The 26001-nt window shown below is 45.5% G+C and overlaps 1 protein-coding gene across 2 annotated transcripts in view; it reads left to right on the forward strand.

Annotated features, from left to right (window-relative positions):
• PLXNA4 (plexin A4) overlaps positions 1-26001 on the forward strand; it is a 630666-nt gene that overhangs the window by 342039 nt on the left and 262626 nt on the right. The gene's annotated exons all lie outside the window — the stretch shown is intronic.

Here is a 26001-nt window from a genome sequence, read left to right on the forward strand (position 1 = left end):
GAGTACAGTGAAACTGCCTCCATGGTGTCAATGGGCAGGGAGTTCCGAGGTTTAGGTGCTGCCACACACAAAGACTGATTTCTTGCAAATGCAGAACATGTATTATGTGGTGCCTTGAGTGACACCAGTGACAATTTAAAAAAAATAAAAGCCTTGTGGAAACTCTTCAGCATTTTAGTGGATAAATAAAATAACAGCTTCAACTTCGATTTATGGTTACTTCTTCTTGCTATTTTGTGTCGGTACTAAAGCTTATGGTGGAAAGTGCTGTGATTTGCCATCTTGTCGCAACTATCAAACTTTTATTTTCAACTTTTCGGGGCCAAGGAAGCCCAGCCTGAAATGTGGTGTCCATCTGAGCAGCCTGCTCTTATGTGTGTTTACTTGGTAGTACTCCCACTCTGTTTCACAGGACTTACTCCTAGGTAGGAGCAGGTGGGGCTCATCAACCTGGGAAGGAAGGAAAACTCTGATCCTAAACCTCCACTGGCTTGGGGCTATAATCATTTATGAGAAAGCATTTGGGAGTAAACTCAAAATGAAAACCAGTACCGGCTGCCCTGTGGAACATATTTGGGAGAAGAAAAAGCTAAGGATTAAACCCTATGCAAACCCAGAGAAGAGTCCCTAAGACAGCTGGAGGGTGCCTTTGTATGCCTCCTTCCGACAATTTCTGCAGCCAAGCTGGTACCAAACGTCTTGCTCTGCTTTCCCTTGGACCATACAAGCGAGGCCGAGAGTGCGGTCTTGTCATCTGGGCAGCCTAGGACCTAGCTCAGGCCTGCAACCCCGGGCAGGTCATTCCAGTGTTGCTAACGCAGTAAAAACAACATGGGAGGCGGCAGTTATGAGTTACTGACCTCTGCAGCCACAGCGGGCGCTGTGATTCTACAGTGGTTTGACTTCACCTCTAGAGGCGCACTCCATTGTCTCTAGAGACAGAGGGATGCCAGCAACTCGCAGGTAGGGTGCACAGAATTGCAGCAAACATTTTGGGCCATGTACGCTCATCCTCTCCCTGTGGATCTCCTTTGCGCTCTCTCTCTCATTCTCCTCTTTTAAATAGTCCAGAACAAATGAAATGGAACGGGTGGAATTAATGCTGTCAATGTTGCATGTTGCAAATGAGAGTCAATGATATGATCCCAAGCCCACCAGTTGAAGACCAAAGTTCTACAGCTGTGGGTGGTGATACACCCTGAAGTTCTACACCCTGTGGGTGGTGATATCACATTGGGTGGAGTGCTAAGAGGCACTGAGGTAGCAGGGGCCGCTGGAGGCATAAATGACTTTCAGACTTTGCAAACCTGGTATTCTTTGTAAATTTGGTTCATCCGTTCTGTGGAATGAATCAAATCGTTTTAATTGGCTTTTGAACAAATGTGCAATTAACTGCTACTGCTTTGAATTTTACTGTGGTGTTGTCTTCCTTAGTGCGCCATGCAAACCATTGTTCTGAGTAATTGGGTAAGAGGACACTAGGGATGAGTTCAGTGCTGGATTTACGTACAAGCTAAACAAGCTATAGCTTAGGGCCCCACTCTCTTGGGGGCCCCCTAAAAAATCTAAAAGTATTTCACTATTAATATACTTCTTAATTGTATTTCAGTTCAACAATTACTTTGATAAAATACATATTTTGTTATGTGCAAATGGCTTGAGATACCTATTAGGTCCGTAAATTACCATATAGCATATATTCAACACAAAAAACCAGCGACAATTTGTTGTTGACAAAGGACAGCTGGACATAGAAAGGGCCCCAATTACCCTCAGTAACTTAGGGCCTCATCAAACCTAAATCTGGCCCTGGGTGAGTTTTTGGAACCAATGGGGCAGTGGCCTGAAAAGGTTTGGGAACCACTGGGCAAGAAGGTTTGTGTTTGTCCTGTGGGTACCTACCATGTTCTTTCGAGGGTGTCTGTTATTACCTCATCCTTCTCCACTGCCATGAATATTCATATACCAAATATGAGCTGTATAGGAAGGAGAGATGTCGTTTTATCCATTCATCTTCATTAGCTACTAAGCCATAAGCTATAACTCATGGGCTGTGAGGGCAGTGGCGACAAAGGACAGATTGCTGCTTCTTCTTCTACCTTTCTCTCTCTCTCTTTTGGCCCATGTTTTGCATAAATGACAATCTTATCACTGCTACTTTCTGCTTCCCGTCACTTGCTATCAATCCTCCTTTTCTTATCTGAGCTTGAGGATAAACGAGATGAGATTCCGACACAACCATTTGTTAAAACCCAGGTTTTCACCAACTGCAATATAAAGTTTGTCAGATTTTTTTGAGCAATCTGGGTGCATGAATGCTGTTGTTGTTTAGTTGTGTCTGACTCTTCGTGACCCCATGGACCAGAGCACACCAGGCACTCCTGTCTTCCATTGCCTCCTGCAGTTTGGTCAAACTCATGCTGGTAACTTCGAAAACACTGTCCAACCATCTTGTCCTCTGTCGTCCCTTTCTCCTTGTGCCCTCCATCTTCCCCAATATCAGGGTCTTTTCCAGGGAGTCTTCTCTTCTCTTATGAGGTGGCCAAAGTATTGGAGCCTCAGCTTCAGGATCTGTCCTTCCAGTGAGCACTCAGGACCGATTTCCTTCAGAATGGATAGGTTTGATCTTCTTGCAGTTCATGGGACTCTCAAGAGTCTCCTCCAGCACCAGAATTCAAAAGCATCAATTCTTCGGCGATCAGCCTTCTTGATGGTCCAGCTCTCACTTCCATACATCAGTACTGGGAAAACCATAGCTTTAATTATACAGACCTTTGTCAGCAAGGTGATGTCTCTGCTTTTTAAGATACTGTCTAGGTTTGTCATTGCTTTTCTCCCAAGAAGCAGGCGTCTTTTAATTTTGTGACTGCTGTCACCATCTGCAGTGATAATGGAACCCAAGAAAGTAAAATCTCTCACTGCCTCCATTTCTTCCCCTTCTATTTGCCAGGAGGTGATGGGACCAGTGGCCATGATCTTAGTTTTTTTGATGTTGAGCTTCAGACCATTTTAGTTCATTGATGCCCAGGATGTCAATATTTATTCTTGCCATCTCATTTTTGACCACATCCACCTTACCCAAGGTTCATGGTTCTTACATTCCAGGTTCCTATGCAATATTTTTCTTTACAGCATTGGACTTTCCTTTCGCTTCCAGGCATATCCGCAACTGAGCGTCCTTTCGGCTTTGGCCCAGCCGCTTCATCAGTTCTGAATCTACTTGTACTTGTCCTCCGCTCTTCCTCAGTAGCATGTTGGATGCCTTCCGACCTGACGGGCTCATCTTCCAGCGTCATAACTTTTATATGCCTGTTGTTTTTGTCCATGGAGTTTTCTTGGCAGGGATACTGGAGTGGCCGGCTGGTTCCTGCTCCAGGTGGATCACATGTAGTCAAAACTCTCCACTATGACCTGTCCGTCTTGGGTGCCCTGCACGGCATAACCCATAGCTTCTCTGAGTTATTCAAGCCCCTTCTCCATGAAAAGGCAGTGATCCATGAAGGATGTGCATGTATGAGGAGAGCTAAATCTGCCTTCCTTCTTGGGGAAAGGCCATAGCTCTGTGGTATAGCATCTGCCTGCATGCAGAAGGTCCCAGGTTCAGCCCACCAGCACCTTCAGGTAGGGCTGGGAGAGACTGCCAGCCAGTGTAGACAATACAGACTTTGATGGACCAATGGCCTGAGTGTGTCCACAGGTCTTCTCTGTAGGGCAAAGGAAAAGTGCACTATTCAGGGGGATTGCTCAGTCATATAAGGATCCGTAGATAGGGATCCTAGGAATTTTGGCCCTTTCACATCAGGGAAAGATTTGCTGAAGTCATTCATCACCAGAAATGGTGTTTTGTGTTGGGCTTGGACCAGTCAACCCTTCCTATGCACATAGATTTATTAAGGGCTTGTCTACACTCCAGCTTGTTCCATGCTTCCTAGGTTTTTCGTTTGCCCTGCAACTTTTCCCAGGAAAACCAGCTGTTCACCGCTGAATCAGATCAAACATCAATCCTTAGAAAACCCGGTTGATTTTTGTTCCAACTCAGCGGTAAACAGCGAGTTTTCCCAGTGGGAGTGTGGACAAGTCCTACTTGTGTTATGTATTTTCAGCCCCGAAACTCTGACTGAGCTGGTGAGCCTTTGGAAATAGATGATCTTGATCATCACAAAGCGTATCATGCCAGACACTCATAATTCATCCTGTGGTCAGCCTATTTCCCAGACCCAACTCAGTATATGTAACAAATATATATTGGACTGGGCGTTTGGAATACCAAGATGTCAGTTTAAAGGGGTGTGTAGTCGTGTGGGTTCTTTGGTTATTCTAATTTAGGCTCTACAGCCTTTCCTTTTAAAAAAAAATTATCAGTATTACATATGCTACCCAATCGTTACTCCTGGGGCTTCTTCAAGTTATGATGAGCAGCTTGGATGCGGTTAAGAATGGTCTCTTTGTCTAAACATGCCTGCAGGTTTAGGAGCAACGACATTGAGAGATGAGATGAGATGTGGTTTGGTGAGTTGGTCAGAGGCATGGCAAGATCAGCGTGTGCTTGGAGGCTATTAATAAGGGGGAAAGCATACCATCACGCCCTTTGGAAGCTGTCACAAATTCTCCTCCACGAATTTTGACGTTAAATATTCTCTGCACACTCAAATATTTGCTTTATATTTCCAAGTGTTAAAATCTATCAGTTCAACATTCGGGGATATTTCATTCCAGCATTTGATGTTTGACAGTATTTAGTAGTTAACCATGTGTTGGCCTTTAGTATTTTATTGCATGAAGCAGCTGAAACAACTGATATTCAGTGCTATTTAAAACCTGACTGTCTTTGATGATTACGGTGCAATGCTGTTCCGGCAGTTTCTGCTTTATTTATTTATTTGTCCACCAACAGCATTTGTATATTGACTATTCAAATTTGTATATTTCTGTATTGCAGGGGGTTGGCTGGGAAGACCCACCCAGATGGGCAGGGCATAAGAAAAAAAATATTATTATTATTAGATTACTCTCAAGGTCCTTTCAGACTCTATGATTCTATGACTAATAAGTAACATTTTCTGAGTGGTGAGTGGTACAATTTTTATTTTTATTTTAAAAAACCTATATATTATTTTTTTTAAAGCAAGCAGAAAACAAGCAAGCACAGTAAAATTGAACCTACATGCAGCAAACCATGAAGACAGCATTGAAAGAGCTGAATAATTTTTAATGCCTGTGAAAATTAGGTAAAGGTAAAGGTACCCCTGCCCGTACGGGCCAGTCTTGACAGACTCTGGGGTTGTGCGCCCATCTCACTTAAGAGGCCAGGGGCCAGCGCTGTCCGGAGACACTTCCGGGTCACGTGGCCAGCGTGACATCGCTGCTCTGGCGAGCCAGAGCCGCACACGGAAACACCGTTTACCTTCCCGCTGGTAAGCGGTCCCTATTTATCTACTTGCACCCGGAGGTGCTTTCGAACTGCTAGGTTGGCAGGCGCTGGGACCGAGCAGCGGGAGCGCACCCCGCCGCAGGGATTCGAACCGCCGACCTTTTGATCGGCAAGCCCTAGGCGCTGAGGCTTTAACCCACAGCGCCACCTGCGTCCCAGCTGTGAAAATTAAACAGGTACAATAAGGGCCGTAATTTAGATAACAGGCAAGTCGCTATAGGGAGGGCATTTCAAGAACTGGGGAACAACCATTGAAAAGGCTCTCTCTCTCTCTCTCTCTCTCTCTCTCTCTCTCTCTCTCTCTCTCTTTCTCTCTTGAGCAGCCAGGCATCTCACTTCCTTTGGTGGAGGCACCCAGAGAAGATGACCTTTGGATCAGGGGAGGTGTTTATGGCACTAGCGGGTTTCCCAGGTTGCGTGAGAAAGTTGCTCCCTCACATCTTCAGCAGCCAGTAACAGGGACTTTTCTATTTTTTTAAGGCACCAGTGACTTCTGTGCACCTAGAATCCTCCACTCCTTGTATGTAGTGTTTTGCCTGGTTTTGATATTTGACATGCAATTAAATTTAGTATCCATCAGCTCCTGAAATCTCCTGTGAGAGATTGTCAAGATAATCAGAAGATGCCAGTAGCTCTAACGTACTCCAATTTTGTATTCTGAGATTTTTTTAAAAAAAAATCATTTCACCGCAAATTCAAATAGTCACACTGATGTCACTATAAATAGATACATAGATAGATAAATAAATAAGAAAATAGAATGTGAAACTGGAAATATCGGTGCTTCTCAAATCTGTGAATATGTCTTTGATTCCCATCTCAAGTCAACTGTGGTGCAGACTCTCAATTATATTTGCACAGAGCACACCCAATTCTCTCTATTTAAGTGGGACAGCTCTGTTTATTTCTGCTATATATGTTGGTTGCATTACTACTCCTGTTTTGATCTGGGAGCTATTTTGGGGAGCTCTTTCAAAAATGGTTAATGTACAGATTAAGAATGGAACAGCGGCCCTTCCTCAAATTTCTCCAGCCTTTTCCCAAACATCTATGGATCTCCAAAGAAGGCAGAATCTTAGTCTGGGGTGCTGGGGTCCCCTCAGTTCTGTCGAATAATTGTTCTGTGGTTCTAACAGCTGTCCAGTTCTGCTTGGATTGTGTATTCTGAGAGCAATTCTGGAGTTTTGAATGCTGGAATGGATTCCAGCGAATTCGAACAAAATGGGTGGGCAAATAAGTGAAGGATAAAGAAATACACAAAACAAAACACAAAATAGTAATCACAGTGTTTAAAAACTGTATGGGCTCCATGATCACTGCAGATGGTGACAGCAGTCACAAAATTAAAAGACGCCTGCTTCTTGGGAGAAAAGCAATGATAAACCTAGGCAGCATCTTAAAAAGCAGAGACATCACCTTGCCGACAAAGATCCGTATAGTTAAAGCTATGGTTTTCCCAGTAGTGAAGTATGGAAGTGAGAGCTGGAACATAAAGAATGCTGATCGCCAAAGGGGTGATGCTTTTGAATTCTGGTGCTGGAGGAGACTCTTGAGAGTCCCATGAACTGCAAGAAGATCAAACCTATCCATTCTGAAGGAAATCAGCCCTGAGCGTTCACTGGAAGGACAGATCCTGAAGCTGAGGCTCCAAGACTTTGGCCACCTCATGAGAAGAGAAGACTCCCTGGAAAAGACCCTGATGTTGGGGAAGATGGAGGGCACAAGGAGAAGGGGACGGCAGAGGACGAGATGGTTGGACAGTGTTCTCGAAGCTACCAGCATGAGTTTGACCAAACTGCGGAAGGCAGTGGAAGACAGGAGTGCCTGGCATGCTCTGGTCCAAGAGGTCACGAAGAGCCGGACACGACTAAATGACTAAACACCAACATATTTATTTCAAAGGATATTTCTGTGGCTGCGCTATTTGATTGTTCTATTTCTCCCTCCCTTCCCACTTTCTGCATCACATGAAATCCGATTGTTTCAGAACCAAGCAGATTGGCCATCTTATTTCCATGCTGGGAGAGGTCGCTGCAGCAAGGACAGTTAAAGAACCCACCCCTCCCCCTTTTTTCATTGTTGAGGAAATTAGTAACAAATCTGGAAAATCTTCATCCCTCCCTCCTGGATCTGGCAGGGGTGGGGGGTGGGGAAGGAGAGGGAGCCCCACAGAAAGGAAATTTAAGAAGCTGATGATTACATATGAATCCTGGAAGCCCTGTAATCCCAGACTTGGTTAAACAGCTGTCTCCTCTAATTCCACTGACAGCCAGACCCCCTTCTCCTGGAGACCTCCCATTTTCCAGGTCATTTCCAAGCACTGGTTTGTTAACCGATTTCCCCCCTCTAGATTTGCTATTACTCTGTCCAATTCTGGCAGCAACCAATACCAGCAATCAGCTGGGGAAGTGCAAATCTAATCTAAGCAGCTCGCGGAGGGGAGCAGTGAGGACTGGGGTCTTTTCCCATCTAAGGCTCTGCATGGCTTCAGAAGAGCCCTGGTACGTGCTGAAAATGCATTTTTTTTTTAGCCAATGCTCGAGGGAAATGAAATGGAGCAAAGGAAAAGCAGACATGTACCATAAAGGCAACCCCTTCCCTGAATGTAAAAAATAAAAATAAAAATGCAAGAGGAAGTATCGAGGGATAGCAGCCAGATTTCCTAGAAGACAAGGGATCTGTGTTGCTTTTGTAATTCTTCAGAAAGTTTGGTGGTGTTATCCGCATCCTTTCTTTTAATGGGAAATGCAACTTTCTTCACTTCTATAGCGTAGCATGACAAGATGGAGGAATTGTGTTAGCTGCCTTGGGCATGTCAATGCAGAAGAGATTACAGCTTATGTTCAAGTAAATTCTACTCATAATAGAACTTGGTCAGACCGCATGTGGAATACTGTGTCCAGTTCTGGGCACCACAATTTAAGAAGGATACGATAATCTTTATTGTCATTGTCCCATACAGAACAACGAAATTGAAAAATCTCCATAAGACATTCAAAAACCAACAAGCCTGCTATCCCAGCTATCCCAACATGGTTAGCCCCCTAAAAACTCTGATACCCCATTTTAAAATACAATACACTCCCGTAGAGACTCCTTACACTGCGTTTAAAACCAAAATCCCATTTGGATAAAAACTGTTTCTCAGGTGGCTAGTCCTAGTCTTTATAACCCTGTACCTTCTTCCAGAAGGCAGAAGCTGAAAGAGATCATTTCCGGGGTGCGCACTATCCTGCGCTATCTCTGCAGCTTTCTTACGGCACCTGGAAGCATAGATTTGATCCAAGTTGGGAAGAGTGGACCCAATTATTCTCTCTGCAGTCTTAATAGCAAGCTGAAACGTGTGCAGAGGAGAGCGACCAAGATGATTAAGGGTTTAGAAACTAAGCCATATGAGGAGTGATTGAAGGAGCTGGGTATGTTTAGCCTGGAAAAGAGGAGACTGAGAGGAGATATGAGAGTCACCTTCAAATATCTAAAGGGCTCTCACTTGGAGGATGGAGCAAGCTTGTTTTTTCTTGCTCCGGAAGGTAGGACTCGAACCCATGGTTTCAAGTTACAAGAAAGGAGATTCCAGTTAAACATCAGGAAGAACTTTCCAACAGTAAAAGCTGTTGGACAGTGGAATCGACTCCCTCAGGAAGTGATGGACTCTCCTTTCTTGGAGATTTTAATACAGAGGTTGGGTGGCCATCTGTCATGGATGATTTTGTTGACATTCCTTCATTGCAGAGGGGACTAGAGACTAGAGACAATTCTATGATTCTATAGTAGACCCACTGGAATCAATGCCCATTAATGTCAACAGTTCTGCTCTGAATAGAATAGAATTTATTATTTATACCCCGCCCATCTGGCTGGGTTTCCCCAGCCACTCTGGGCAGCTTCCAACAGAGTATTAAAATACAGTGGTCTGTTAAACATTAAAAGCTTCCCTAAACAGGGCTGCCTTCAGATGTCTTCTAAAAGTCTGGTAGTTGTTGTTCTCTTTGAAATCTGGTGGGAGGGTGTTCCACAGGGTGGGTGCCACTACTGAGAAGGCCCTCTGCCTGGTTCCCTGTAACTTGGCTTCTCGCAATGAGGGAACCGCCAGAAGGCCCTCAGAGCTGGACCTCAGTGTCTGGGCAGAACACTGCATAGGGCTAACATTGTATTTGACCATATCTAGCTAGCAAATATCCAACTGGGTGCTGTTGAGAAAGTCAGTAAAGATGGACCTGGTCTGATCCAGTGAGGATATTCATAAAACACACTTGAGCATTCAAGCATTCAATAATAACCATGCGAGGTAGGAGAGTGGGGTCATATTTGCCCATCATGCACTGACCCCCCACATCCCACATAGGCCTTTCCCCATCACTTCCTGCACATTTGAGAAGATGGCAACAGTGCTCAAGTTTCCAGCCTATGCGTATTGACAGACTTCCCTGCTGCAGCTGAGCCTGCAAGTGCACAGACAGTGATGGCAGGTGGCAATCATGGAAACAGGGCAAGTTGAGAGTGGACCCATGCTCTAGTGGTTGTGTATTTTGAATCCTCAGATTTGTTTTTGTTTAGTCGTTTAGTCATGTCCGACTCTTCGTGACCCCCTGGACCAGAGCACGCCAGGCACTCCTGTCTTCCACTGCCTCCCGCAGTTTGGTCAAACTCATGTTTGTAGCTTCGAGAACACTGTCCCACCATCTCGTCCTCTGTCATCCCCTTCTCCTTGTGCCCTCCATCTTTCCCAACATCAGGGTCTTTTCCAGGGAGTCTTCTCTTCTTATGAGGTGGCCAAAGTCTTGGAGCCTCAGCTTCAGGATCTGTCCTTCCAGTGAGCACTCAGGGCTGATTTCCTTGAATCCTCAGATAGGGCTTTATTAATCTGTCTTCCCCCTCCCCCAAACAAAATGGTTTCCTTTGATCAGAGGCACAATTTTGATCAAAGAAAAAGAAATGAGTCTGGGGTCAAGAAAGGAGTCCCGGGATTAATTCAGAGCTTTATGGCTTCTGCAGAGATGGGACCTCGATTGCATCCGTTTATAAAGGTTCTGTCGTAGGATATTCCAAAGAAGGTACAACAGCCATTTCCTTTGTCCTCTTCCTTACCACCACCACCAAACATATACATGGCACTCTTTTCTTTTCTTAAAGGGGATTTTTTTTTTTTTGCTTCAGGCCATTAACTTCTAGGCTGGTCATTATGAACTGCTTGGCAGTGACTGATTGCTCGGGGCTTTCTCGCTTAGGAAAATGTGGAACTGATTGCTTGCCTGACCCCATTTGACCCCTGGAATTTGGAGTTCAACCTGGGCTTTAGGAATAATAAACTCATATAATTAGCAGAGAAAACCGCTTGTGATGGAGGGGGAGGTGGTGTAATTGATTGGAAACAGCAGTCCGTCATACTCGATCTGACTCAACACCAGCCAAGGGATTCCAGTTTGCTGGAGAATAATATGATGTCCCGTCCCGTCCCCCATTCGCCCCACCTAAAAACACTAGCACTGCCTCTGAAATTTCACTCAGTGCAAAATCCAGTACAAATTTGAAGGTTGCTTCTAAGGTGAAACCTCTGAGGAATTTTGTTGAAAGGCAGAAGTTTTAATCAGATTCGCAGAATTTATCATCTAGGTATTTTCTGCATTCTCATTTTGGGTCGTTTCTTCCTCTTCAAAGTAAGATGCTCAGTTCTTCGTGCACATACCATTTCCTCCTCCTGTGTGGACCTTCCACACAGTGCCGTGCTACAATTCTACTGCATGGCAGATAATGAGTTTATGTGCTTGAGTTTATTTTCCATTGTTTCCTAGAAGCTCATTAGTTAAATACATGGGAGTGTATGTGACATCTTTCCTCTTTAACCACTGTGTATGCTTCCTTCCAAAGGTTGTACACCACTCCTAAAATGTGTTTTGGTTTTTAGAAAGTTGGCTCAAAAAATATGTATCCTAACATCCTAAGCAGCTGCCTTTGAGAGATGTTCCTCAGATGTGATCTGCACAACCCAGGAATTGAGCCCCAGGGTCATCGTGAGGTTGAAAGCTCACCTTAGCCTAACAGCTAAGAGACTGATCTAGAAATATTTTGCCCATTGTGACACCCACCAGCCATTGGCTGAGATCCAATGACATCACAGAATGTTCATGAAATTGTTGAAAGCAAAGGAGAAGTCATGGCATGAAGGCAAAGTTTAGCATCTTTTAGGGGGGGGGGAGAAAAAGAAAAACTCACTTCAGGGTTCAGCACAAGAAAGAGCTGTGTATTGTTGATGGGACGTGAATAAAAAAGAGAGAGAAGAAAGCAACACGGACTGGTTTTCATGTAATTATTTGAAACAAAAGCTGGAAGTCCCTGGTATTTTAAAACAGATTGCACAGAGTCTCTGCTTACATAAGACCTCATATCGTTTTATCTGAGTCCTGTAGTCATAATGCATCCATTGGCTGCTGTAAATGGATTGGGCTGCAGATATATAGTCATCATCCTTCAGTCCACCCAGCCGAGTGTCCAGGGGGACAAGGGGCTGTCTGGATGTTCGGCGGCAGCCTCAGCTGCTGCTCAACCGCACACATTTCCATTACCCTAATGTGTCCGAAAATGGGCCTGGAAACTGACGAGGTGCTATTTGGATAATGGAGTGATTGAGATAATAGAATTAGAATTGTATTTGGAGGGTGGATGGGAGATGTCATGTCCCGTCATTCCGGGGCTTCTCTTGATGGCTTATTTCCCCACATCCGCACAGGTCAAGGCAGGTCACTGAAGCAGAGCAGTGAGGGAGTGCCATAATTGCTGTGTGATCCGACTTTGGCACACATGGACAGGTTGGGAAACGGGAAGCTCACTCATTACTTGTTTAGGACCATGCTCAAATACAGGAGAGTGGGCAAGGGATGCCACTGAGATCCCTATATCTGGCCACAGGAATATACTCTTGTATATTTGGCTGATGACCTTAGTCCCTTCCAGTTCTTATGGCCCTGTATCCAGTGAGGATACATCAATAGGAGTATAGCATCTAGATCAAGGGAAGTAATAGTGCCACTGTATTCTGCTCTGGTCAGACCTCACCTGGAGTACTGTGTCCAGTTCTGGGCACCACAGTTCAAGAAGGACACTGACAAACTGGAACGTGTCCAGAGGAGGGCAACCAAAATGGTCAAAGGCCTGGAAACGATGCCTTATGAGGAACGGCTAAGGGAGCTGGGCATGTTTAGCCTGGAGAAGAGGAGGTTAAGGGGTGATATGATAGCCATGTTCAAATATATAAAAGGATGTCACATAGAGGAGGGAGAAAGGTTGTTTTCTGCTGCTCCAGAGAAGCGGACACGGAGCAATGGCTCCAAACTACAAGAAAGAAGATTCCACCTAAACATTAGGAAGAACTTCCTGACAGTAAGAGCTGTTTGACAGTGGAATTTGCTGCCAAGGAGTGTGGTGGAGTCTCCTTCTTTGGAGGTCTTTTAAGCAGAGGCTTGACAACCGTATGTCAGGAGTGCTCTGATGGTGTTTCCTGCTTGGCAGGGGGTTGGACTCGATGGCCCTTGTGGTCTCTTCCAACTCTATGATTCTATGATTCTAGGATTAGAATCCGACAAGAGGAGTTTTCTGAACCAGCCAGCCAGCTTTCTTTGCAAGGCAATGGCCTTAGCCGGCCGCTTAAGTGTCCTCTTCAACATCTCAAAAGAATGAGCCAGGTTTCAAAATCCACAACTAAGAGCCCCCCCCCCCCAGCTGCTGGAGTAGTGTGTGAGAGCTGATCTGGAAGCAGGCTGGAGAGACAGCCCCACATAAATTGCATTGCAGAAGTCAACTCTGGATGTGACTAGGACACGGGTTGCCAAGGCAATGTTGCGCCTCTCTAGTCCTCTATTTAGGGATAAGCCTCATTAGGCTTCAGAGTTATTTCTGAGATGACAGCACTGCAAGAGAGTCAATTCTGAAGTGAATTGCACAAGTGCAAAGTTTTACCATCAATGAAGTGGTGATGGGGAGAGACACAGGTGAACGACAGGTGTGCTGTGCTCTGCCCAAGATCCAAAAATGAAACCAGGGCAGCGAAGAATGCCTAGTACTTTAGTTCTCCTGCAGAAACAAGGTTGGGTACTTCAGAACTCCAAAATCTAAACAGATTTATTGAGGAAGAATCTATCAAGGGAAATAAGTCATAATGACTATGTTGTCCCTTATCAAAGGCAGCAAGCCTCTGAGTAACAGTTTCTGAGCATCACAAGTGGGGGGAGCACTGTTGCACTCAAATCCAGTTTGTGAGTTTTTCCATAGGCATCTGACTGGCCTGTGAGAGCAGGATGCTGGACTAGATAGACCTTTGTCTCAATCCAGCAGAACTCTTCCCAATGTTCATGAGATCATAGGGGATTGCGAGGAAGAACTGGTTTTCAAAGTTGGGTTGAGAAATAAGTTGTTTTCCAGCTTTGGGTGAAATGGCTCACAACCCAATCCTGGAAGAGCTCACCAGAGCGGGTGTTTCAGGCCTGTATTTTTCCACAATACCTAGTTGATATGGTTTAATAAACACAATTGTTCTTCATAAAGGTGTCCACCTTAACTCTTCTAAGCTAGTGGTGGCGAGCTGTTTAGTACCGGCCCCATGTGCCAATGCAATCTCTGGGATCATATTGTTTGTGCCAATGAATGCCAATTGATGGAGAAACAGGGTGGACTCATGTCTTCAAGTCCTTGTTGGCTTGGGGTGCATGTGGTGTGGAGCTTGGTGCCGTATTAGATAGACCTTTCAGGCTGGTCCAGCAGGTTCTTGGGGGAATGAGATGAGAACACTACTTAGAACCTTTGCTCTTTCCACTTGCAAAATGCACAGGTACTCCAAATTCTCTTTGGAATACCTGAGTTCGGCCAATGTTACATACGAGAAGTGCTTGCACCCTTTTTCATTAGGCTTTTTCAGCTTCCAATTATGTGAAGAACTCATGATGTTTATAGCACAAAAAGCACCTCCATTCTAATTTTGCTGAAAACCAGTATAGTCATACCTTGGGTTACAGATGCTTCAGGTTGCGGACCGCCGAAACCTGGAAGTACCAGAACAGGTTACTTCCGGGTTCCGGCAGTCGCACATGTGCAGAAGCGCTAAATTGCGCTTTGTGCATGCGCCGAAGCGGCGAATTGCAACCCGCGCATGCGCAGATGTGCCGCTGCGGGTTGCAGACGCTGCAGGTTGCGAACATGCATCCTGCACGGATCACATTTGCAACCCGAGCGTCCACTGTAATCAATATTAGCTATTTGATAAAGGTTTATACTTCCCTTTATATGCCTTGTGTGTCTTGCCTAAGAAGAACCTCTGGTAGCCACCGCATTTCATGCTTTACCTGCTGCCACAAGGCTTGCTCCTCTTACTTTTGCCCTTCAGAGTTATGTTTCCTTTTCCTGGATACATATTTCCAGTCTCGAGACTGTACCATGGCATGATGCATATTGCACCCTGTTGAATTTATGTTCTCCTGGCGTGTTGGTTTGGGCTCAAAGACTGTCACTTCCTCTTGGTGAGAAGGCTGCTGCACAGCATGGCTTCTGGTATCTCCCAGACCTTTGATGGCATTACAAAGTGGTGGAGCACAGCTTTCTGCTGTCAATCCAGTTGACAGGGAGGGGTTGTGTGTGGCAAGAGGAGTTAGGAGGGGGTGTTCAGAAGAAAACAGTGAAAGTCACCTTGACTCAGAGGATGCTTGAAAATTTAATGCTTGCTCTCTACCAAATATTGACTCTTCTGGGCATCTGAGCAAGCCCTTTGTAGAAGACGTCGATATGTGCCTGACGTCTGAGCAGATAAAGTAGCTTCTTCTCCTGCCCTCCAAAGTGAATATCTGCTGCCTTTTAGAAAACCAAAATCCGCAAAACGGAATGGAAATCAAAGAAGTTCAAAAGGAAGCATTTCCCTTGTGTGGGTAATTGATGAAGGCTTAAAGTTATGGGAGGTTTTCAGGCCAAAACTGTTTCCCTGTTTGCTCCACTGGAACACACAAACCAAAGATTGGATCTCTGATTAATTGCTGCATAGCTACTGAGACCTCAAGCTGCAGTGTAGTTCCTGAGATGTTAATCCAGTTCTGAAATCTGGATTTTTGTGTGTGTGTTTGCAAATTCTGCACTATAGTTGTTTGAGATAGGTAAATGTGTTGTGCTGGTAAGCCTCCAAGCTGGTCCTATACAAACTGAATAGTGGGTGGGACAAGTTTATGTGGTTTTCCACTTCAAATGCAAAAACTGATTATTGGCTGTTGCGGGATAAACATCCCAAATAGGTGACAGATTGGAGGATTTTATCATGAGATCGGGGGTAGGGGGAATGGCTACTGGATGCGAAAGCTGGAGCGGAATTACACAGAATAAGTGTGTTCTGGGTCAGACTAGTGGCCCATCTAGTCTGGTAACCTGTTCTCCTAGTGGCCAACCAGATGTCATTTACAGGTAAAATACCTGTGATGTGAAACAAGGATTTGGAGATCTGCATTGCAAAACTAGCTCAGCTTTTGCAGAGAAGTGTCTTGAATAGGTGGTGCCAGTTTCTGGGATGGTACCCTTTCAAATTGCCTAGATTTGGTACTCAAATTGTTGGTTGTAGCACTGTGATTGTGTTTGCCTGGATTCCTTAACAAAGCAGTGCTCTCTGGACCACATGCCCAGAAAGTACTTGCAAAAGTTCTTTTGTGCTTGGTCTCAGCAAGCAGCTTGGTAAGTTTATTCTTCCTGCAATGTCCTGGTAAGGCCTTTGCACAACATAGCCTCTGGCTTTTCTTGGTTATTCCTTGACTTGGATTCCTCCATCTCCTGCATCATATTTAATCAACTGGTAAGGTGTTTGAAATACACACATAAAAGCAAGGAAGAAGGTAAGACCAAAGAGTTGAGAAACTTATTTTAGTTCATGAAAACCATTTATTTTCTGAAATCCATGATGATTAATGTGCAAAAGTTCAGAATCTGAAGCTACAAGACTTTCAAACACTGGAAACTAAGCCATATGAGGAGTGGTTGAAGGAGCTGGGTACGTTTAGCCTGGAAAAGAGGAGATTGAGAAGAGATATGATAGCCATCTTCAAATATCTCAAGGGCTGTCACATGGAAGATGGAACAAGCTTGTTTCCTCCTGCTCTGGAGGTTAGGACTTGAACCAATGGATACAAGTTAAAAGAGATTCTGACTAAACATATGGAAAAACTTTCTGACAGTAAGAGTTATTTGACAGTGGAATAGTCTCTCTTGGGAGGTTGTGGACTCCTCTTCCTAGGTTTTTAAGCAGAGGTTGGATGGCCATCTGTCACAGATGCTTTAGCTGAGATTCCTGCATTTCAGGGGGTTGGACTAGATGACCATCGGGGTTCCTTCCAACTATTTTTTTTAATGCTTTTTATTGATTTTTGATTTAATACAAACAAAGTACAATAATATTCAACAGTCATTTATCCACATTCTTTCCCAACACTCTGTTGAGCATTGACTTCCCTCCCTTCCTTCAACAGGTTTTCTTGCTTCAGTCACCTTTCCACAGTTTCTTATTATATCCAGTCCAGTCTACGTCTTAAGATTCATTTCAGTCCTGCCAGAGTCTGCAAATTTCTACAGTTATTATTTTATAATCCGTAAATTTACTCCAATCTCTTTGGGATTTTGTTTCCTCCAGTTTCGAATCCTGCAGGTCAGTTTTGCTAGTTCTGCATAATCTACCATCTTCGTCTGCCACTCCTCTACTGTTGGTAAATCTGGTACTTTCCATTTTGGGGCTAACAAAGTTCTGGCAGCAGTCGTAGCATACATAAATAACCTTCGATCTGCTTTTTCTATTTCCTCTCCCTTCAAGCCTAGCAAAAAAAGCTTAAAAAGGGGTTCCTTCCAACTCTAAAATTCGATGATTCTACGATGGGAGTTGCAGTCCAACAACAGCTGGGGACCCAAGTTTGAGAAACATTGGTAGACCTTCAGCTTCTTTCTCCTGCTTAAGCTGAGACAAGTTTTGGGTGCTGGCGGCTGGCTGTCAGAACTTCCTGGTTGTGTTCGCAAAGGTGTTTGCGTGTGACGAAAGGGATAAACTCCTGTTGTCCCTGTCACTGGGTCTACACAAGGCAAGAACAAGGCCAGGGGTTACTACCAATGCAGAGCGGAGCCCAAGCAAAGCCAAGGCTCTTTTCTGTCAGCAGACGAAGCACCCAAGAGGCCTGTCTGGCTTTGCATCCCATAAATGTAGGATTAAGAGGGAGGGAGCCATACATAGCTCAGTGAGGCTTTGGGACCTGCATTGACTCCCCTTGCTCTAATGGATACGCTGGCATGGCTTTAACACAACCATCAGGAGTCCCAGAACAGCTGATTTCTCATTCACCAGCCAAGGGAGAGGAGGTAATGGCCTTCTACTTATGTGCTCAGGTAAAAGCCGCCCCCCACTCCTCATTTCCCATGGAAGTCGCTGGCCACCCTTGTCACGAATACCAGAAATAATTTTAATAACAAGAACAATAGTAATAATAGCTTCCCGTCAATTACAAATTGTTTAACCTTACATCGTATCCCGGCTTCCTTGCCTGTAAAGAGAGACCCCATTTTCCAGTCAATACACATCACCATCTACCCTCAGACGGAGCTCCCCTCTTCATCTAATTAGTGGGCGAAGCTAATTGTGTGCATCTGAGAGCACTTTGGTGCCTCTAAATATACATTAATGAGATCAGGCTACCATCATCCTGCCCTTGTGATCCGTAGCCCAGAAGGGGATGTTTCTAGACTCCACTCTGTGTAGATTTCCATTAACTTACAAGCAAGGGAAGGAAGCGGTTTGGTGACGTTGTAATTTATTAAAGATAGAGAAATGAAAGTGCTTACCTTCTTGCTTGGTTCGTCAAAGCCCTTCATCTGCAGCATTTTGGAAACCTTTGCAACAAAAAGTAGCATTAGGAATGCATGAAACGTAATCACGTTTTTGCCACTGTTTTCTCTTGGCTCTTGGCTGTCTGCGGCATTTCCATGGAATGCCTAGGCTTCCTTTGGGTTTTTTTTTAGGAATCATGGTTAAAATGGAAGGAGCTGGAGTGGTGTATTGGTCAGAGTGGAGAGGGTGAGGCGGCCTATAGGAAGGAAGTTGAGCAGTTGGGGGAGTGGTGGAGGAAAAACAACTTACTCCTTAACATAAAGAAGAAGAAAAAGAGATTATTGTGGACCTTAGGAAATGTAAATTGAATATTCAGCTGCTCATTATTGAGGGGAGGTGTGTGGAACAGGTCTCAGTCTTTCAATTTCTGGAATGGAGTTGAGAGATGACCTAACCTGGGAAGAAAACAGAAAAGACCTGATGAAGAGAGCACAGCAGAGGTTATATTTTCTGAGAATTCTCCAGAAAAATAATCTCTCAAAGGACCTGTTGATGGCATTTTACCGTTGTACTGTTGAGAGTGTATTAACTTATGATCTGCATGTGTGGTTTGGGAGCTGCACTGTCAGGGAAAAAACAATGCTGTCCAGGGGTGTAAAGACTGCAGAGAGAAAAATTGGGTGCACTCTTCCCACCTTGGATCAAATCTATGTTTCCAGGTGTCATAAGAAAGCTGCTGAGATAGCACAGGATAGTGCACACTCCAGAAATGATCTCTTTCGGCTTCTGTCTTCTGGAAGAAGGTACAAGGTTATAAAGACTAGGACTAGCCACCTGAGAAACAGTTTCTATCCAAATGCAATTTTGGTTTTATACACAGTGTAAGGTAGTCTCTATGGGAGTATATTGTATTTAATTATGGGGTATCAGAGTTTTTAGGGGGCTAACCACGTTGGGATAGTTGGGATAGCAGGCTTGTTGGTTTCTGAATGTCTGATGTAGATTTTCAATTTCGCTGTTCTGTATGGGACAATGACAATAAAAATGATTGTATTGTAGCGCTGCGCAATTTCTGTTCTCATCCTGAAGCAAAGTTCTTAACCCGAGGTACTATTTCTGGGTTAGCGGAAACTGTAACCTGAAGCGTCTGTAACCTGAAGTGTCTGTAACCCGAGGTACCACTGTATACTGTGTTTTCCTCCAAGTAAATGTTTGTGGTTTTTCTTCACAACAACCCTGTGAGGTAGGCTAGGCTGAGAGATGTTGACTGGCCCAAAGTCACCTAGTGAGCTTCAAGTCTGAGTGTGGATTTGAACCCTGGTCTCCTGGGTCATACAGCAACTCTCTAACCCATGGGGAGGCAAACTAAGGCCCAGCAGCTGGATCCGGCCCAATCGCCTTCTCAATCCGGCCCGTGGACAGTCTAGGAGTCAGTGTGTTTTTACATGAGTAGAATATGTCCTTTTATTTAAAATGCATCTCTGGGTTATTTGTGGGGCATAGGAATTTGTTCTCTCCCCCCAAAAAACCCTAGTCTGGCCCCCCACAAGGTCTGAGGGACAGTGGACCGTCCCCCTGCTGAAAAAGTTTGCTGACCCCTGCACCAATACACCACATTAGCAAACTACAAGAGGGAATAGTGGCCAGGATTCCATGGGGAAAGGTGTGTTTTCAGGAGGGATTCCCCCCCCCTTCCAAATATGAGTCTATGAAGTGCCTTTCACGAGGCAGTATATACAGCTGAAAGGCCAATTTTGCTGCCAGGAGGTGATGGAATGAATGCACTCAAGGAATATAGAAAGCCATTTTAATGTTGGATTTCAATGAGGAAGCTGGAACAATAGCCAATAACTATAAAACTACTGAGGCAGAGCCGTACTTATGCTGAGGGCATCTCTCAAACACTTTAGCACTATGAAGGGGAGTATTTTTATCAATGACATGGGAGCACAACAGCATGCCATGGCCTTGCGGTCACGAGCTGTGGGTAGCATGCAGAAATAGCTCAGGGGGGAGGATGGGGGCTCCCTTGGGTTCGGCCTGAACAGAGGCTTTTTATGCAGATCTTCTGATACACAGTCTACAGTAAGCATATTGGGGCCAGATCAAATGTTAGCGAGGGGTAAGCAAAGGGAAAATGGCACCAATGTATGGAGACACTATCCTCCCAACCCATTTTTTGTTCTTAGTTTTGTCAAAGCATTTTTGTTCAGTTCAGCATTGCATAGAGTAATGAAACAGAGCTAGAAGGGGCTTCAATGCTCATCTAGACAGCAAGTCCATTACTAGAGCATCCCTTATAAGTGAGTGCTCAGCCTTTGCTGAAAAACATGAGCTCATACCATCAGAAAGTTCTTCCTACTGCTTAGTTTGAATCAATTTTCTTTTAATTTGAATCAATTGGATCAGGTCCTACCCTCCGGAGTAATGGAAAATGTGTTTGCTCCATCATTTGTGCTACATATCACTTATTATGCCTTCTCCTCCTTGTTTTTTATAATATTTGTGTCATTACCCTACCCTTTCTCCAAGCTCAGGCTGGTGTATCTGGCTCCCCTCTTGCTACAGAGTTCCACAACCAGACCGACCAACTTAGTCAACAAGTAGTGACTAAGAGCTAGAAAGAAACATATCAGAGAGCTGGAACTGTCTATCCCACTGCTTGGATATATATTGGCTGGCAAACCTGGATGTGTTGCTGTAGAACACATGGAATAGTCATCGGCTGTATAGGGATCTGAGCCAGAGATTTCCCTGGTCAAAGCCTCAGTCTCTCTAGCTCTGCATAAAGGTAAAGGTAAAGGTACCCCTGCCCGTACGGGCCAGTCTTGACAGACTCTGGGGTTGTGCGCCCATCTCACTGTCCGGAGACACTTCCGGGTCACGTGGCCAGCGTGACATCGCTGCTCTGGCCAGAGCCAGAGCCAGAGCCAGAGCCGCACACGGAAACGCCGTTTACCTTCCCGCTGGTAAGCGGTCCCTATTTATCTACTTGCACCTGGAGGTGCTTTCGAACTGCTAGGTTGGCAGGCGCTGGGACCGAGCAGCGGGAGCGCACCCCGCCACAGGGATTCGAACCGCCGACCTTTCGATCGGCAAGTCCTAGGCGCTGAGGCTTTAACCCACAGCGCCACCTGCGTCCCCTAGCTCTGCATAGGTAAAGGTAAAGGGACCCCTGACCATTAGGTCCAGTCGTGGCCGACTATGGGGTTGTGGCACTCATCTTGCTTTGCTGGCCGAGGGAGGCGGCGTGCAGCTTCCGGGTCATGTGGCCAGCATGACTAAGCGACTTCTGGCGAACCAGAGTAGTGCATGGAAACACCTTTTACCTTCCCGCTGGAGCGGTACCTATTTATCTACTTGCAGTCTGATGTGCTTTCAAACTGCTAGGTTGGCAGGAACAGGGACCGAGCAATGGGAGCTCACCCTGTCGTGGGGATTCGAACCGCCGACCTTCTGATTGGCAAGTCCTAGGCTCTGTGGTTTAACCCACAGCGCAACTTGCGTCCTAGCTCTGCATAGTATATACCTTATTAGTAGTGGCAGCCGATTGCCTCCCATTTTGTATTTATACTATTTGCTGTACAGCTAACACACGTTCGCCACAGTTTTCCAAAACAGGCACAGTTCAGTTGGCAGTAGCCCGGGGAACACACAAGAAGCACTGGCAGATTATATGTGGGAGGCCTTGAACGACATCCTCATTTGGCGTGTTTGGTTCCTGTCAGAGTCCCATCGTCTCCTCGCTCACTCCGACGTCGATACCCACCCACAGCTTTGCAAACGCAAACCATAAATCTGTTCTTTTAAGCACGAGTGCGAAGACGCCAGATTTCTGCAGGGATGATTTCCTATATATATAAATATATGGCACTTATCACATTGCGGGTGGTGAGAATAAATGTTGCGCCTGCTATGTAAAAATGAAATCACAGCTTTCGCCTCCTGTATACACGCTTTCTTATCGCATGTGGAACCAACTAGTATATTGGAACGTATATGGATTTTATTTCACTGTTGCTTTTTTCCCCTTCAGGCTTGCTAGAGATGGGGGAGGAATTCCAAGAGCACACACACACCACAGTGTTGGATTGCAGTTGCATTGCGCTTTCCCATTGCCAGTAGCTTAACATGGGAGCATATTCACCCAGTGCTTTTCCAGCTGCACTGGCTCCCGGTGGAGTACAGGGTCAGATTTAAGGTGCTGCTTTTGACCTTTAAAGCCCTTCACGGCCTAGGACCCTCATACCTACGGGACCGCCTCTCCCGGTCTGCCCCATGAAGAGCCTCAAGGTCCATAAATAACAACACCCTAGAGGTCCCGGGCCCTAAGGAAGTTAGATTGGCTTCGACCAGAGCCAGGGCCTTTTCAACTCTGGCTCCGGCCTGGTGGAACGCTCTGCCTCATGAGACCAGGGCCCTGCGGGATCTGATTTCTTTCCGCAGGGCCTGTAAGACAGAGTTGTTCTGCCTGGCCTTTGGCTTGGAGCCAATTTGATTCCCTCCCTCCCTCTCTTTTTTTTCTTTTTTTTTTCTTTTCCTTCTCCTCCTGCGATGAGGCTACATTTTAATATTTTAATGTTCCATTATTTTAATGTTGTATTTTATTTTTGTTTTTAAGTTTGTAATCATTCATCTTGTTTTTATTATTGCTTGTAAGCCGCTCTGAGCCTGGCCTTGGCTGGGGAGGGCGGGGTATAAATAAAAAAAATATTATTATTATTATTATTAAGAGGAGAGCAATTTTGCTGGCCATTACTTTCAGCACCCGGAACTCTGGACAGCTCCTTACTGAACGTGTTCTAGTTTAGATAGCCACCTTTTCTGGATAACTTCTCTGCAAATGCGTAACACAGCCCTGCTATCATGTTTTTATTATAGTGTGCGTTTGGTACAAATCTCTGTCCTTGCAAGAACACTGAATCCGAATTTCTCCCCTCACCATCAAATTCTGACACATTTTAGGACAGGGGGATGGGGAGGAGGAATAGAAGCAGTCTTGATGCAGAGATACAGATATGTTGTTAAACAATTTTAGAATACTTTGCACATGAAACATGCTGTCAGGTTCTACAGTGGGAGGGTGTCTAGCCATGCCCTTTCCTGGCAGAGCCAGAAGAATTGCAGCAGTGCAAGCATTACTGCATGGTGCCCCTGATGCATGCTTCTGATTTCCGGGGGTGCGGGGGGAGGAAAAAAATAAGCTGGAATAGGGGGAGGCAGGAAGAAGGGTGCTGAGGTGGGCTGCCCTGACAGCTGGAAGAGCAAGTGAAAAAGCAGGACCTCCTCCAGTCTCCTCTTCTCCATGCTAAATACACCAAACTCCCTCAACCATTCCTCATAAGGCTTGGTTTCCAGACTCTTTATCATCCAGGATGCCCTCCTTTGCACACATTCCAGCTTGTTAATGCTCTTCTTAAAACTGTGGTGCCCAGAACTGGACACGGCCTATAAAAGCAATAAATAAACAACAAAGGTGCATAAATAGCTGTTGTTGTTGTTTAGTCGTGTCCGACTCTTCGTGACCCCCTGGACCAGGGCACGCCAGGCACTCCTGTCTTCCACTGCCTCCCGCAGTTTGGTCAAACTCATGCTGGTAGCTTCAAGAACACTGTCCAACCATCTCATCCTCTGTCGTCCCCTTCTCCTTGTGCCCTCCATCTTTCCCAGCAGGGTCTTTTCCAGGGAGTCTTCTCTTCTCATGAGGTGGCCAAAGTATTGGAGCCTCAGCTTCAGGATCTGTCCTTCCAGTGAGCACTCAGTGCTGATTTCCTTCGGAATGGAGAGGTTTGATCTTCTTGCAGTCCATGGGACTCTCAAGAGTCTCCTCCAGCATCAAATAGCTAGGCTACATTAACTGAAGTGTAGTGTCCAGGTGTGATCTGAGAGAGGCGCATTTCTGTCTGCTGGAGACCTGTTGCTTAATGCTGTCTCTTTTCCCCCTTCCTGGTCACACTGGCTTTGGATGCTGGGAGATGGGTTGGCGCTGGATCAACAGGCCTGTGGGAGCACAGTATTTACTGTACTGCAGTGCAGAGCGTGTGAGGAAAAGCACCAGCCCAGATTGGTCTCTCGATCGAAAACAAACAGCACTGTTGGGAGAAAAACAAAACCCAAGGATCAAAAGTGCTGCTCCTCTTTATTAGTTTTGCCGGTTGCTCTGGCACGTTTGGCGCAAATTTCTCCTTCGAAGGGAGCCGCGTTTGAGATTTCCTTTTAATGTTGCTCGGCTGCTTCTCCTGACCTCTGCCGCACTGCCTATTACCTCAGCCCTGCTTCTCCCACAGCCCGATCGAATTAGCAAAGCACGATGGCGGTGCTTCTCGGCTCCTTGGAATTGGATGCCGGTGGCAGCCAAAGGCGGTAATCAAGATCAAGGCAGTAGTCAAAGAAAAGAGGAGAAAATGAACTAAAGGGGGGTTATATTTGGAATCACAGGGGTTGATCCAGGGTAACAGTGTCCTGTTCTGGTCTCGTCTCAGGTGCCGACTCATTAGGTGGGCTTTGGCAAGCTATGAATCATAGAATCATAGAATCATAGAGTTGGAAGAGACCACAAGGGCCATCGAGTCCAACCCCCTGCCAAGCAGGAAACACCATCAGAGCACTCCTGACATATGGTTGTCAAGCCTCTGCTTAAAGACCTCCAAAGAAGGAGACTCAACCACACTCCTTGGCAGCAAATTCCACTGTCGAACAGCTCTTAAAGTCAGGAAGTTCTTCCTAATGTTTAGGTGGAATCTTCTTTCTTGTAGTTTGGATCCATTGCTCCGTGTCCGCTTCTCTGGAGCAGCAGAAAACAACCTTTCTCCCTCCTCTATGTGACATCCTTTTATATATTTGAACATGGCTATCATATCACCCCTTAACCTCCTCTTCTCCAGGCTAAACATGCCCAGCTCCCTTAGCCGTTCCTCATAAGGCATCGTTTCCAGGCCTTTGACCATTTTGGTTGCCCTCCTCTAGACACGTTCTAGTTTGTCAGTGTCCTTCTTGAACTGTGGTGCCCAGAACTGGACACAGTACTCCAGGTGAGGTCTGACCAGAGCAGAATACAGTGGCACTATTACTTCCCTTGATCTAGATGCTATACTCCTATTGATGCAGCCCAGAATTGCATTGGCTTTTTTAGCTGCCGCTATGATTCCCTCAGCCTCAATCTTTCTCTAGTCCCCATCTGGAGCATGGGTATAATAACTACGGATGCTCTCTCAAGGCTTTTATAAGGAATCTTAAAACTCCGGGGGATGCATGTGTATTAGATGCTTGGGACACCTGGAATTTATAGAGTTGCCAATGAACCACATAAAATGAAAGTTGAGGCAAGAGCTAGGAGTCCTGCTAGGGATTATTTTTATAAAGAGCTGCTGAGGATCTCAGTAGGCTTTGTGCATTTTCTGTTAGCTGTGGACTACCCTAGCCAATGTCGTTGTCAGGTTTAGCACTTCTCTCACACAGGACACGGAAGGCTGGCAGTTTTACTAAAGGTAAAGGGACCCCTGACCGTTAGGTCCAGTCGCAGACGACTCTCGGGTTGTTGCGCTCATCTCGGTTTACTGGCCAAGGGAGCCAGCGTACAGCTTCCAGGTCATGTGGCCAGCATGACTAAGCCACTTCTGGCAAACCAGAGCAGTGCACGAAAATGCCGTTTACCTTCCCGCCGGAGCGGTACCTATTTATCTACTTGCACATTGTGCTTTCGAACTGCTAGGTTGGCAGGAGCAGGGACCAAGCAAAGGGAGCTCAC

The sequence above is a fragment of the Podarcis cretensis genome (genome assembly GCF_951804945.1).
Source record: "Podarcis cretensis genome assembly, chromosome: 10".
Lineage (NCBI taxonomy): Eukaryota > Metazoa > Chordata > Lepidosauria > Squamata > Lacertidae > Podarcis > Podarcis cretensis.